We start from the raw sequence: 11,832 nt of genomic DNA on the forward strand, positions 1-11,832 counted from the left end.
GGTGACACTAACCTTTATTAATTGTGTGTAAATGGCGATAAACCACAGTTTGCATTTGCAGCATCCTGCTAAAACGGAAAGAACTGTAATAAGTCTGCCATGATTAGGGGAACACAAATATATATTATATAAATGTAGGAAAGTCCATTTGATCCAAGTCACACATTCCACAACGCCAGCCATCGCTGGAAGTTCACCTCCAATTCTGAGCCACAACAACAAGGCATTGTGGGGATGCAAATTAGCTGGTGGCATTGTGGAATGTGTGACTTGGCTCAAATGGACTTTCCTAGTTTCACATTTCAGGTGAAAGGGATTTTTTCAAACCTTTTTAAACACACCACAACTTTCTTGGTGTTATGTATGTAGTTAAGGTGAGTCGGAGACACATAGGAACCCCTCAAAATTCTATTGTTAATAACTTTTGATTCAAGTAAAGGATTTGGGCAAAATTCTGAAAGTGATTAAAAGTCTGCAAGCCCCCCCATACTGCACATTTTTGTAAAGATTTGTTAAAAAATCGAACGGATATTAAGCGTCCAATTTCTTTTTTCCCAAAAGTGCAGCCGACTTCACATTCATTTTCTCATAGACAAAAAAGGTCAGCTTTTGTCAAAGTGCACAGCCTACACCACTGGACAGATTTGGACTAGGTCCAAAACAACTTGGGCACGAAGCGTTGACTCGCGATCCATGTGTGGTTTGGGTTTATTCCGTGCCGTCATTATTTTAAAATTTGACAGAGAACGGAGTACTCCCTTCCCCAAAAATGATAGTTATATCTCCCATGCTGCATTGCAGAATCATGGGTTTCAGAAATGAAACGACCGCCATCTTGTTTTTCTCTTGATGCAAGAGATATCCGCGGCTATAGCTAGGTTATGGGAAAATGAAACACAGTAAAAAGCTATTTGCAGGTCAAAAAACCTTCAAATGCCATCAGGGTAGAGGTGAGGGGATGCCTAGAAAGCAATGAGGGAAATTTGGGAGTTGGAGGGGGTCCAGGGACCAGGTTTGCAACACAAAGCTTTCTGTGGCCTTGGCTATAACCGCAAATAGCCGACATCTGAAAGAAAACTGCGTCACAGAAGAAGCGCGTGGTCTGGGGTGAAAGGGAGAGGGCAGGGACAGAGAGAAGGACATCTGGTGAGTGGGGGAAGCTGGCACAGATGAGGGGGGCACTTGGTGATGCCTGGGGGGCAGGGAAGCATTTCATCTTTCTAACTGTTTTGATGATATTTTTGGCTATGTAGTTTGGTATCCGCCATTACATTTTTTTTTTAAATGTTGGAAAGATATATGTATAATTATAGTGACATTGGGCGTGAGAAATCACTAGCCATGGCCAGTGACTCAATTGTCATCCAGGTCTCCCATTTATGCCATAACCAGGACAGGCTCTGCTTAGCTTCAAATGGAGGAAGGGGGCAGCTTCCTCAGGCCAAGCTGACTGATAACGAGCCAAACTTACAAAACCACTTAAATGAATGTACCAGATCTTTTCTAGCTTTGAAGCTAAGCAGGGTCATTCCACCTTTGAAGCTAAGCAGGGTCTGTCCCAGTTACTGCATGGATGGGCGACCGAATGGGCATCTGAATTATTTACTTTTTTAAATTGTGCTTCTCTCAGTCCTTGAAGGTTTTGCACTCAGAGACAATGTTTTGCCTTTTGCTGAATTACATTCTGGTATGTGTAGTCTCCCTGTCAATATGAAAAAAATAGGTATTTTCACATCAACAGTGGGTTTCCTACCCTTGCAGTAACTGGGACGGACCCTGCTTAGCTTCAATGTGAGCTTCAAAGTGAGGAAGCGGCCAGCCCACTAAGGCCATGTTGCCTAATAAATGGACCCCCTTAGAAGAACACTCAGAGAAACATGGCCTAAGGGGACTGGATCCTTCCTTGCTTTGAACCTAAGCAGGGTCGGTCCCGGTTAGTGCATGAATGGCAGACAGTCCACGGTCCTAAATGCTGTGTGTTTTCTTAGTTTTAAATATCTCATAACACACAGCATTTGCATTTTTATAAAACCGAAAAAAAGACATTTTTAAAAATCACATTTATGTGGAACACTGCTATCAGAGAACCCTGGCTTTAAGGCGTTTGAGACGCAGCACTTCACCATTATACTACAATGATGTTATTGTTTGGCTTTTCGCATGTTTCATACTTAGCCAGCCTTTTATCATTGAACATATTAAATTATAGGCTAAGTATGAAATGTATGCCCCATGAAGCACCAAGCTATTGTGGCCTAGTGGTTAAATGATGAACCTTGAACTGTGGCAGACCAGGGTTCAAGGCTGTATGTTATTCAATTAAAAGAAAAGCAACACAAGTGGGGGGTGGAAAGGTTTTTCAGTTCAGTCCTGTGATCTTATTTAGCATGAGGGCACTTAGACGTGGCTTCAATGTCAGCCATGTCCAAACATCCCTTGTGCCAAAATACTGAAGCTGGAATGGCTTTCGCGTCGAAATGGGCGATGCGGCAGAATGGGCATGCCAAATCGGCCCGCGCCAAAATGATGGTGCCGAAAAGGGGTGTACCGCTTGGAGAACGCTGCTTAACCAAAGTGTGTGCTCCATGACAAATAATTTAATATCACTGCGCATTGCATAAACACATTGTGAGTTCTCAAAGGCTGCAATCCGAAGGCCATGGCCAGTGATCTGGGTGCATTTTAAAATGGACAGTGGGCACGGCAAAAGGCCATCCCCACTGACCATAACAAACCCCATGAAATTCAAGGAAAAAACTTTATTTGCAGGGACGTTAAGGTGAGAACTTAATGCAACAAAACCCTTTAAATTCAGCTAAACCCACTTTAACTTTGTTCCCCCTGTTGCGCAGACTGTAACCACAATGATGACATCACAGATCACATCACTGATTACATTACACCAGTAACTGGCATTAAACATGGCCTTCAGCCATATTCAGTGTGCATGGTCAAATAATGTAACACATGAGTAGGTACTAGTCATGGCCTTCAGTTATAGACAGTGGTCACAACTTTCACCCATGTGCACGGAATATTTTAAAACACTAACAAGCTACCAACCATAGATATATATATATATAATTACATGGCCGCAGTAGCGGCCATGTAGTTATGGTTAAGTTGCTAAAGGAAGAGCACTTTTTGGGCAGCTTATAACGTCGCTCCCCCTGGACGAATACTCACCAAACTTTGCAGAAAGAAGTATATGGCCCACTCTGAATTTGCAAAGTTTGCTGAGGTTTGGTCGGGGGGTGGGCAAAGGTATAGGGGATCCCAAAATGTATTTTTTTTCCCATAGACTGAATGGAGAATAAAATGTGCTCACGCCTACAGCCCGAACCGCTGGACGGATTTTTACTATATTTGCAGCAGGAGCTGCGGTTTGGTCCAGAAAGCGTGCTTTTGTAAATTTGGTGGAAATCCGACCAGTAGTTTCTTTTTAAAATGACCACAAAGTAGGTCCAAAAAAATGTGTGATAAATATGTCTGCTCCGCGGACACACTTCCCTGTTCGCTCTGCGGACAGGACACGGATTGGCTAATCGGCTTACGTCGTGTCCACAGACATACGACGTGTTCGCTGATTGGTTGGGGTGAAGCGTGAGGTGCGTCACATTCTCTCAATGCGCCCACATTTTTGGATCCGCAGACATCCGCGGACAGCGTGCGTGGAACTGAACATAAATCTAATTTTGGGGAGTGTTTTGGTGTGTGCGAGTGGCTGGAGAGGGTGGGGAGTGAGAGATGGGTCAAATGCTGTACTTGTTTATGGGAGAAGGACGTGAACTGTTTGCAGTGTCCACGGTCACGGTGGTTGTCCACAAACATATCAAGCACTGGGCGCACTCTTGTGTATTTTACTATACTCTGATGTTGGTTTTGGGTAGATATTAGAGCATTGGGTGAAGAGGGTATGTATTGAAGAGTTTGCGCATTGGCTGTAATTATTGTTTCAGAATGTTAATTGAAGTGGATAGGTTTTGAGGTGGTTGTGTTATTGTGTTATGTTTTTGGGTTGTCATCATTTGGCAGGTTTTTGCTTGCATGGGTGTGTTATGCTGCGGTGGTTGCAGCCAGGGACTAGAGTCTTGGGTGCATGGCTGAAGGTAAGACTGTAGGCCCTGGCCACAACCACCACAGCATAACACACCCATGCAAGCAAACATTTTGACTGTGGTATGTGGGCTGCTTAGGGGATATGTTTTTAAATGTTTGTGTACTGATTGGCAGTAGTGTAATAGTGTTTATAGGATAGTGTCATGATGTGTGGTAGTTGGTTTGTTGGATTGTGTTCAGAATGTTGGTACTCAAGACTCTAGGCATTTTGGGTTGTATTTCTTGGTGAGGTGTTTGTTTCCATGGGTGTGTTATGTTGCGGTGTTTGTGAGTCCAATCATTATATACTTACTGTTTGCTTTGTCGAGGCTGTATGTAGAGTTTTGGCCAGGCCATGCAGTCAAGACTGTAGGGTTTGGCCACAATCACTGCAGCATAAGGTACCCATGCAAGGAAATATTTTGGATTGTGGTCTATGGTCAGGTGTTTGCTTTAACGGGTGTGTTATGCTGAGGTGTTTGTGGGTCCAATCATTATATACTTACGGTTTGATTTGTTGTGGTTGTATGCAGTTTTTTCATGCCATTGGTATTGGAGCAGGCATTGTTTTTTCAATCTATGATATGATAAAAGAAAAGATCACATGTTACGGTAGGTAATTTGTAATGAGTTATTGCATTGCATAGTAGACATTTCTGTACTTTTTCGACCCTCAGAGTTAGCACTTTACAAGTCCTATAGTTCAAACCAGTGTACTGTGCAATTTGCTCAGTTCCTGTGTTTGTTCATGAAATCATTGGGTTTGTGGGAAAGAAAATCCATGCCGGATTTAAAAAAATACGATATCTTTCTGTGGTTGATTTCAACAGGAGGAATTGAATAGGTGTATGGTTTTTGGTTTGGAAGTGAATCATGGGGCAGTTAGATACCTGTTGGCGTATTCTAACTGTTGATAGTTTTGAAGTTGTTGAGGGTATTCTGGTTGTAGTTAGATCCTAGTTGGAGTATTGAGGAGATTCTTTTGATGTTCATACTCAGATTAGTGATTAAATTATGGTTTTAAGAATGTTAATTAGGCGTTTACAAGATTTGCTGGTAATCTCTGTTTTAGAGTAATGGTAGTTTCATTACATTCGAACCATGCACAATTCTTTTTTATGTATGAAATGTAGTGACCTGCATTGGTTGTGGCTCCTGTGTGGTGGATTATACCTACTGTTGTGAAGGTTTTCTTACCATGTGATACTTGTCCATGTGTGAATCCAGTCAGCTTGCAATTGTTTTTGGTACCATCTGCATTGTAATGCAAAAGAATTACTATTACATATTCACTATGTGTCTGTATTTGTAAGGTGGAATGATTATCGGAATTGCAGGTAGTACATAATCTGCCATGGTTTGCATTTTGTAGAAGTTGCTGAAATGGAATGGATTCACAGTTAGGTATGGATACATATATGAAGCGTTCATTAGGGACTTGTTCCTGTGCCACATAGCTGCAGAGAGTATATGTATGTTTCCACATGTACGAAATCTGGAAGACTTAATTTATGGGTATGTTTTTGTTTTCTAGTACTTGTAGTAAGTAGGTTACAAATTCTTGTGGATCTTATTGTGTGCTTATAGTGAATCTGACCATTCCAGCACAGTAGTCCAATTCCTGCCTTATTCCAGCAGAAACACTGTAAGTGTTGTCAGGATTGTTGGTTGCATTTCTGTGAAGGACTAACAATTGCAAACATAATTGGTCTGTCCCGTTTAAGTCAATGTTTTCAATAATTGGTGGCAATTGGAATAAAATATTGATTGCTACATTTGCATAGCAATTTACACCAGTTGTATTTGAAAACTTGAATAAACCAGACAGTTCTGTGTCCAAGTTATTTGTTCGGAGTGCGTGTTGTTTCTTTGAAGAGGTAGTTGGTTTTGTTTGTGCACTAGATCCTTCTTTGGTTGTGGTCATTGATGAAGTATTAGCTTCTTTTAATTTCTTTGGAGGTAGTGCTGTGAGATCCCGTATAATTTGAGTTTAAAGTCATTTTCTTTTACAAAACTTTGCTTTTTGAGGAACAGGATAGGTTTTGAGATTGGGGCATAGAGTGCACGCAGTCTATTGTAGTGTAGAATGCAAGGAATATCAGCGTTCACTTTACTTGCATCAAAGTTGACTAGAAATAGTCCATCAAGTGATCATAAGCATGATAGTGCTACATAGCTCATGCCTTCTTTAAAGACAATGCTACCAATATCTATCAATGCTTTATCTAGGGTAAGACCTTGTGATTTATGATTGGTGACAGCATATGCTAGAGATAAAGAAAATTGTTCTCTGCGTACATGCATGTCTTTGAAAAGAAGGAATCGGACTGTTGAGCGTCCTATCCTTCTAACTTCTGATAGTCTGTCAAAATGAATATTGACAAACTGAATGTTTTTGTCACGTGGGTATGTTTGAAAGCCAACAACTGTACCAAGTGCTCCATTAACTAGTCCTTGCTCCACGTCAAGGTTACGTTTAAGCATTACACTACAGTTTAAAGATAATTTTAATATTTTCTCCAAACCAGCTGTGTTAGAGATGGAGTTTTCGAAGGTATTTATTCGTGCTGTGGCTTGTTCACACATGTGTAGTGTCATACCGTGCACATCCAGTTTGTCTGTGGAGCAAATTTCAACTATTGGTTGCATTTCTTTTTTCAACATTGCTTCATTGAATTGAGCACAGCTTGCAGGAGTTAGCATCAAGGACATACAGTTTACATTTTTGTGTGCTAATTGTTCCATGACCTCAGTAGCACATGAGTTATGGCCATAGAGTGCATGGATGTGCCTGGTATTCAATATAGATTGTGCTTCTTGAGATAGTATACCAACTCTAATACTTTTTAAAATGTTGGTGTATGTGAGGTCTGCAGACTGACACATGTTTTCAGTTAATTCTTTGTATTGGAAATGTTCCCATAGTTGGACATTTCCTATGCTGCCAAGAGTTTTACGGCATAGTTTGTGCCCTAAGGTTTTAAAAATAGGTTCACCTTTAACTAGTGTTAATTGAAAAAGATCTCTGAAAACAATAATGTGTTTTCCTCCAACGAGTTCTTTGTTGTCTGTTTTCAGGACCTCTTGTAATCTGAGGTGAATCAAGGCTAACATTAGGTTGGAAACCATGCTCAACTCATGGATTAGCAGCATTTTCATTTGTTTCAAAACTCTGCGTAGTTCCATTGCAGCTTCTGGAGAAAGTCTATAGTAGTCTCATTTGTTTTGGTGTTCTACTGGAAGGAGTAGTAATCAGTGTAAAGTGACACCACCTATGTTGTAGGTGGCTAAACCTGTGAGGGCAGTTACAGCAGCTGACAGTTTGCTGTTTGCTAATTGTTGGGGGAACTTGCTGATGATTTTGATTAAGAATATTTTTCCTGAACCAGCTTGACCACTCAAGTATAGCAATATAGGTCTGTAGTTCTGAAAGGCACCATTTTTAGTTTCATGCTGCATACAATGTTCAATTTTTGTTTTGTTATTTCTAAGGGAAATGCTACGCTGCTCATTGTATAGTTGTGATTTCAGTAGAGCAAAGTCTTCTGCAGATTGCTCACACTGACACATGGGGTTTTTGACTTCAGCCATGGGTAATTTTGCTTCATTTGCTGTTAGTGGCTGTCCAAGTGGTTCTTGGCTTCCTTTTACAGAAGGTTGACTGCTGTCAGGAGTGTCTACATTTAGTTGTGCTTAGAGTTCTTCTTCTTGTTGCTGTTCATTGTGTGACATTGTTTTGTACTGCGTAAAGTTTTCGTCTGTTATAGTGCTTTCATTTCCTTTGAAAGCATCTTCATAGGAGTCATGGGTATCTAGTAAATCTTCTTTTCTCCATGGTTTAAAAAGTTGTAGTAGGGACATGTAATACAGTTCTTTATGTTGAGAAGTTTTTAATGGCAATTTTATATGATTAATTAAGCTTTGTTTGGTAAGTTTCACTAGGCTGCCTTCACAATTTTCCACTTTGTCTCTACCTTTCTTCTCATCTAGTTTAATATTATTTTTGTATGTGAAGTTTTGGGCTATGTGGTATAGACACATGGTTTCCAAAATGGTACTCTTGTTTGGGTAGTATGTGTCTAGTAAGTTGTTTTTCAAAATGTCTTGGCTGTTGGGATCATTTTTGGCTACTGTTTCTATGTCTTCATATGATTTCAGAACTCTTTTTCTAGATTTGGCAGGACCAAGGCTTAGTGATACTATGTTTTCAGATTTTCCATACAAGGCAGTGCCGGTTAAACGGTCTGCGGCTTCATAGCAGCCACATTCTCTATGGGAGAGCATTTTTATGCCTAAGCTGTACAATTTCTGTGATAGTGTTTTGTTAGATGAAATGTCACCCCAGAGGTCTTTTAGCTCTGTTTTTTCTGCTTTGGTTAAGTAGGCTGTGACATATCGTGCAACTGCAGTGGAATTGTCTGCAATATATTGCACATCTATATTTGCATTGCATAGGGATGTATTGTGATCCTTCTGTCCTTTTTATGCAATATGTGTTCTTAGGTGATTTACCTTTGACACTATGGGTCTCATTACGAAAATGGAGGTAGTCATGGAGCTAGTAGCTCCATGGCTGCCTCCGTTCCAGGCTTCATTACCGGGTTCCTGCAATGGGGACTTACCGGGTTACTCCGACGTAGGAGGACGCGGTAATTCCTCCTTGCAGAAATCCATCCCCATTCCCATTTGAGCCCCCATAGGGCTCAATGGGAATGGGGAGGGAGGTAATAACGGGCAGATTACATCTGGCCCGTTATTGCCTCCCTCTTCCCCTCGCAGGACCCGGAATGGGAAGCTCATAATCTGCACTCCCGGAATGAAGGGGGCTGGTCCCGTACCGGTCCCCTTCATTATGGGAGCACCAGTCTTATAATGAGGCTCTATGTCTAACTGAAGACATGAAGTTGTTCACTTGGCCTGTTGTTGAAACTGGTCTAGGGAAACCAAAGCGGCACTTGGTGTAGTACTTACCTTTGTTTTTATATTTGCAACGGCAATACTTTGCACATTTGTGTCTTTCAAATTGTAAAATGTGTGCATGAAGGTCACTATGTGTAGTTTCTGAAGGAATTTCACAAGTGACATATTTTTAAATGAACTGCAAAACAGTGGAATCACTGTCCTGACCAAATTTAGGAGCATCTTTAATCCACAAAAGCATGTGGATGTGTGGTGCTCCTCTAGCTTGGTATTCCTTTCTCCAAAAGAAGTGTTGAACCTCTCCGAGGGGAGGCACAGTTTTATTACAAATGAAATGTAGCATAGCAATGAGGTGATGATGGAAATATCTTGATACATTTACAGGATCTAGAGAGCAGAGATGGCCTGGTGTTTTTATATCTATAGTTGTTTTGTTTTTGTTTGCTATGCGTAGGACATTGTGTAAATCTTCCAATGAATATTCTGCACAACTTAATGTTACAAACCAAGTGGGTGGGCCTAGGTTTCTTATCATACAGCATACATCTGCACAACGTCAGAACCAGTATTCCTTTGTACCACGCATGTTTTCTAAAAGATTTGTAATGCTTGACTGTAAAACTTCATCTTTTTCTTGCACTTTTTGTAGTAATTGCGTAGCTGATATATTTTGAAAATTGGTACCTGATTTCAATGTGTGTGCAACTCCGTAGCATAGAGTTGCTAGTTCACTTTCAAAGAGAAGGTGGAATATATATTCGACGTTTTGTCTGAATCTGCGGTCTTCAGAATACATTCATAAAGAGCAGTTTTCTGATGCTGTTATTTGTGTGGGTCGTTCATCATACCTTCCTCCTTTTCCAGTAGGAAAGAGCAAAGGAAAGGCTTGTGCTTCTACAATTTGTTACCATATGCTGATTGGTGATCCTTTGGCTTGTCGGATTTGGTAAGTTTCCTGTGCATCATCTATGGTGCCTTTAGAGTTCAATGGGTGAATTTTATAATGGTCTAAAATATTGGATTCTGTAGTAGGATCTAGAAGTTGAAATTGGCCAGTTTCTGACGAGTCTTGAATTATTTCAGTGGTTTCCCTCAGGTTTTCTGTGATGTTTATTTCTTTGTAGTATACAGTGTTGTCTTTTAGATATTGCAGGGCTTCTCTAACTTTCTGTAAGTGCACTAGTTGCTGCCACATTTGTTTGTCTTTTGTAGGTACGCCATTTACTAGGATAATCAAAGATTGATCTATTGGACATTCCACTGCCAGAGACTGTACATTTTCTATGAGATCTAATGGCAAATAAACTTTCCCACGAAATGCCTTTCAGTAATTCAGAAGGAGGTAGTTTTGCTGTTTTTGGTTGAAGGTGTATTATTGCTTGAAATAGGTGCACTGTTTGAGATATGATGCTCTCATACAAGTTAAAGTTCTTGCAGTAGTTTTGGTAGTGGGAATAATTCCAAGTTATTAGTAATAGCACGTGAAGGTATTTGGTTGTTGTCAAGTTTTACAGTGCAGTAACTGCAAAATATTAAGGGGTTAGTAATTTCATATTTGTTTTCTGCTGTAAGATAGAGAGCTTATTGGACCCACTTGGAATCTTCATTGTCTTCTATTTTGTACATTATGTCTACAGTTTTTGTACTATTCTTATGAAAAGTCCTCCGGCAACACACACACACATGGTTTGGTACTTCAGCAGATGTGCTTTTAAATTTTAGTATTTCTTTTTTGTATGTTTGTAGTAGAAGGTTGATATCTGTAAAGTTGTTGCAAGTCTGTTCTAAAGCTATTGGATTTTGTAAGTGGCTTTCACTTCCAAAATATTTTCTCTGGATATGCTCTATTTCTACAAGTAGTTCTTTGGCTGTACCATGTAGAAGATTGTTATTTAAATTGGCCAGTGCTAAAACAGGACTTTTGGCATAGTACAGTTTATGAACCAGATTTCTTACAGTTGAATGGTGTGTTGCTATCATTCTGATATGGTAGAAGGTTCTTTTGCAAATAGGTCCAGCAATGCAGGCTAATGAATGTCCTTGTAGTCCTGTGTATTTGCGAACTGGACAGGAGTCCATAGTTTGTAATAGTTTTATTTTCAATTTGTGTTTGCCTTTCACATACTGATTGAGGAACTGGTGTAAAAGATGTGAAAGATTGTTTGCCTATGCTACACATTGATGTGAACGGCCATTTGTAGACTGGATGCATTGGTTCACTGTAACGGAGAGTTGATATTAAGTTTTCTGGGGATATTTTTGCAAGCAGCGTTTCTTGTTCCATAATGGTATTATTAAGTTTTTCATACCCTCATCCACTGCTATGTATGGCAATTGGGTTTCTTTGCTTTTGTTTGTATGCTTTTTCATTTAATTATGGTTCTGTGCTGGTGGTGTGATTCCACTCACTTCCACAGATGTTTGTGAAGCTATCTTTGTTGATATTCCGTTTATTGAGAAGTCTTTTTTGTAGTTTAGTAGTTAGTTTTGTTCGTGGTTTCATTCTGTTTAATACTAAAATAAAACATGTCCTTTTGAGAAGGATTGAACTGTCTATGAGAGCTTCCAGGATTAATTTTCTACGGTAGGTTTTAAGGGTTGTGCATGATTTATTTCCTGTTTTTATAAGGTTCTGAAGGACTCTGTGGCAGAAATTGTTTTATAAAATAATTTCTTTTGTATGCTTACGTGTGGCTCCATCGAGATTTATAGGTGCAGTGTTTGCACTAGTGGTAGCTGCAGTGTTTTAAATAACTTTCTGTTAAGTTTTACATTTTGAATGAGGAGGCAAAGTTTCTTTATTGGAAGCTGCTT

The sequence above is a fragment of the Ambystoma mexicanum genome, chromosome 9 (genome assembly GCF_040938575.1).
Source record: "Ambystoma mexicanum isolate Mex_15411 chromosome 9, UKY_AmexF1_1, whole genome shotgun sequence".
NCBI lineage: Eukaryota > Metazoa > Chordata > Amphibia > Caudata > Ambystomatidae > Ambystoma > Ambystoma mexicanum.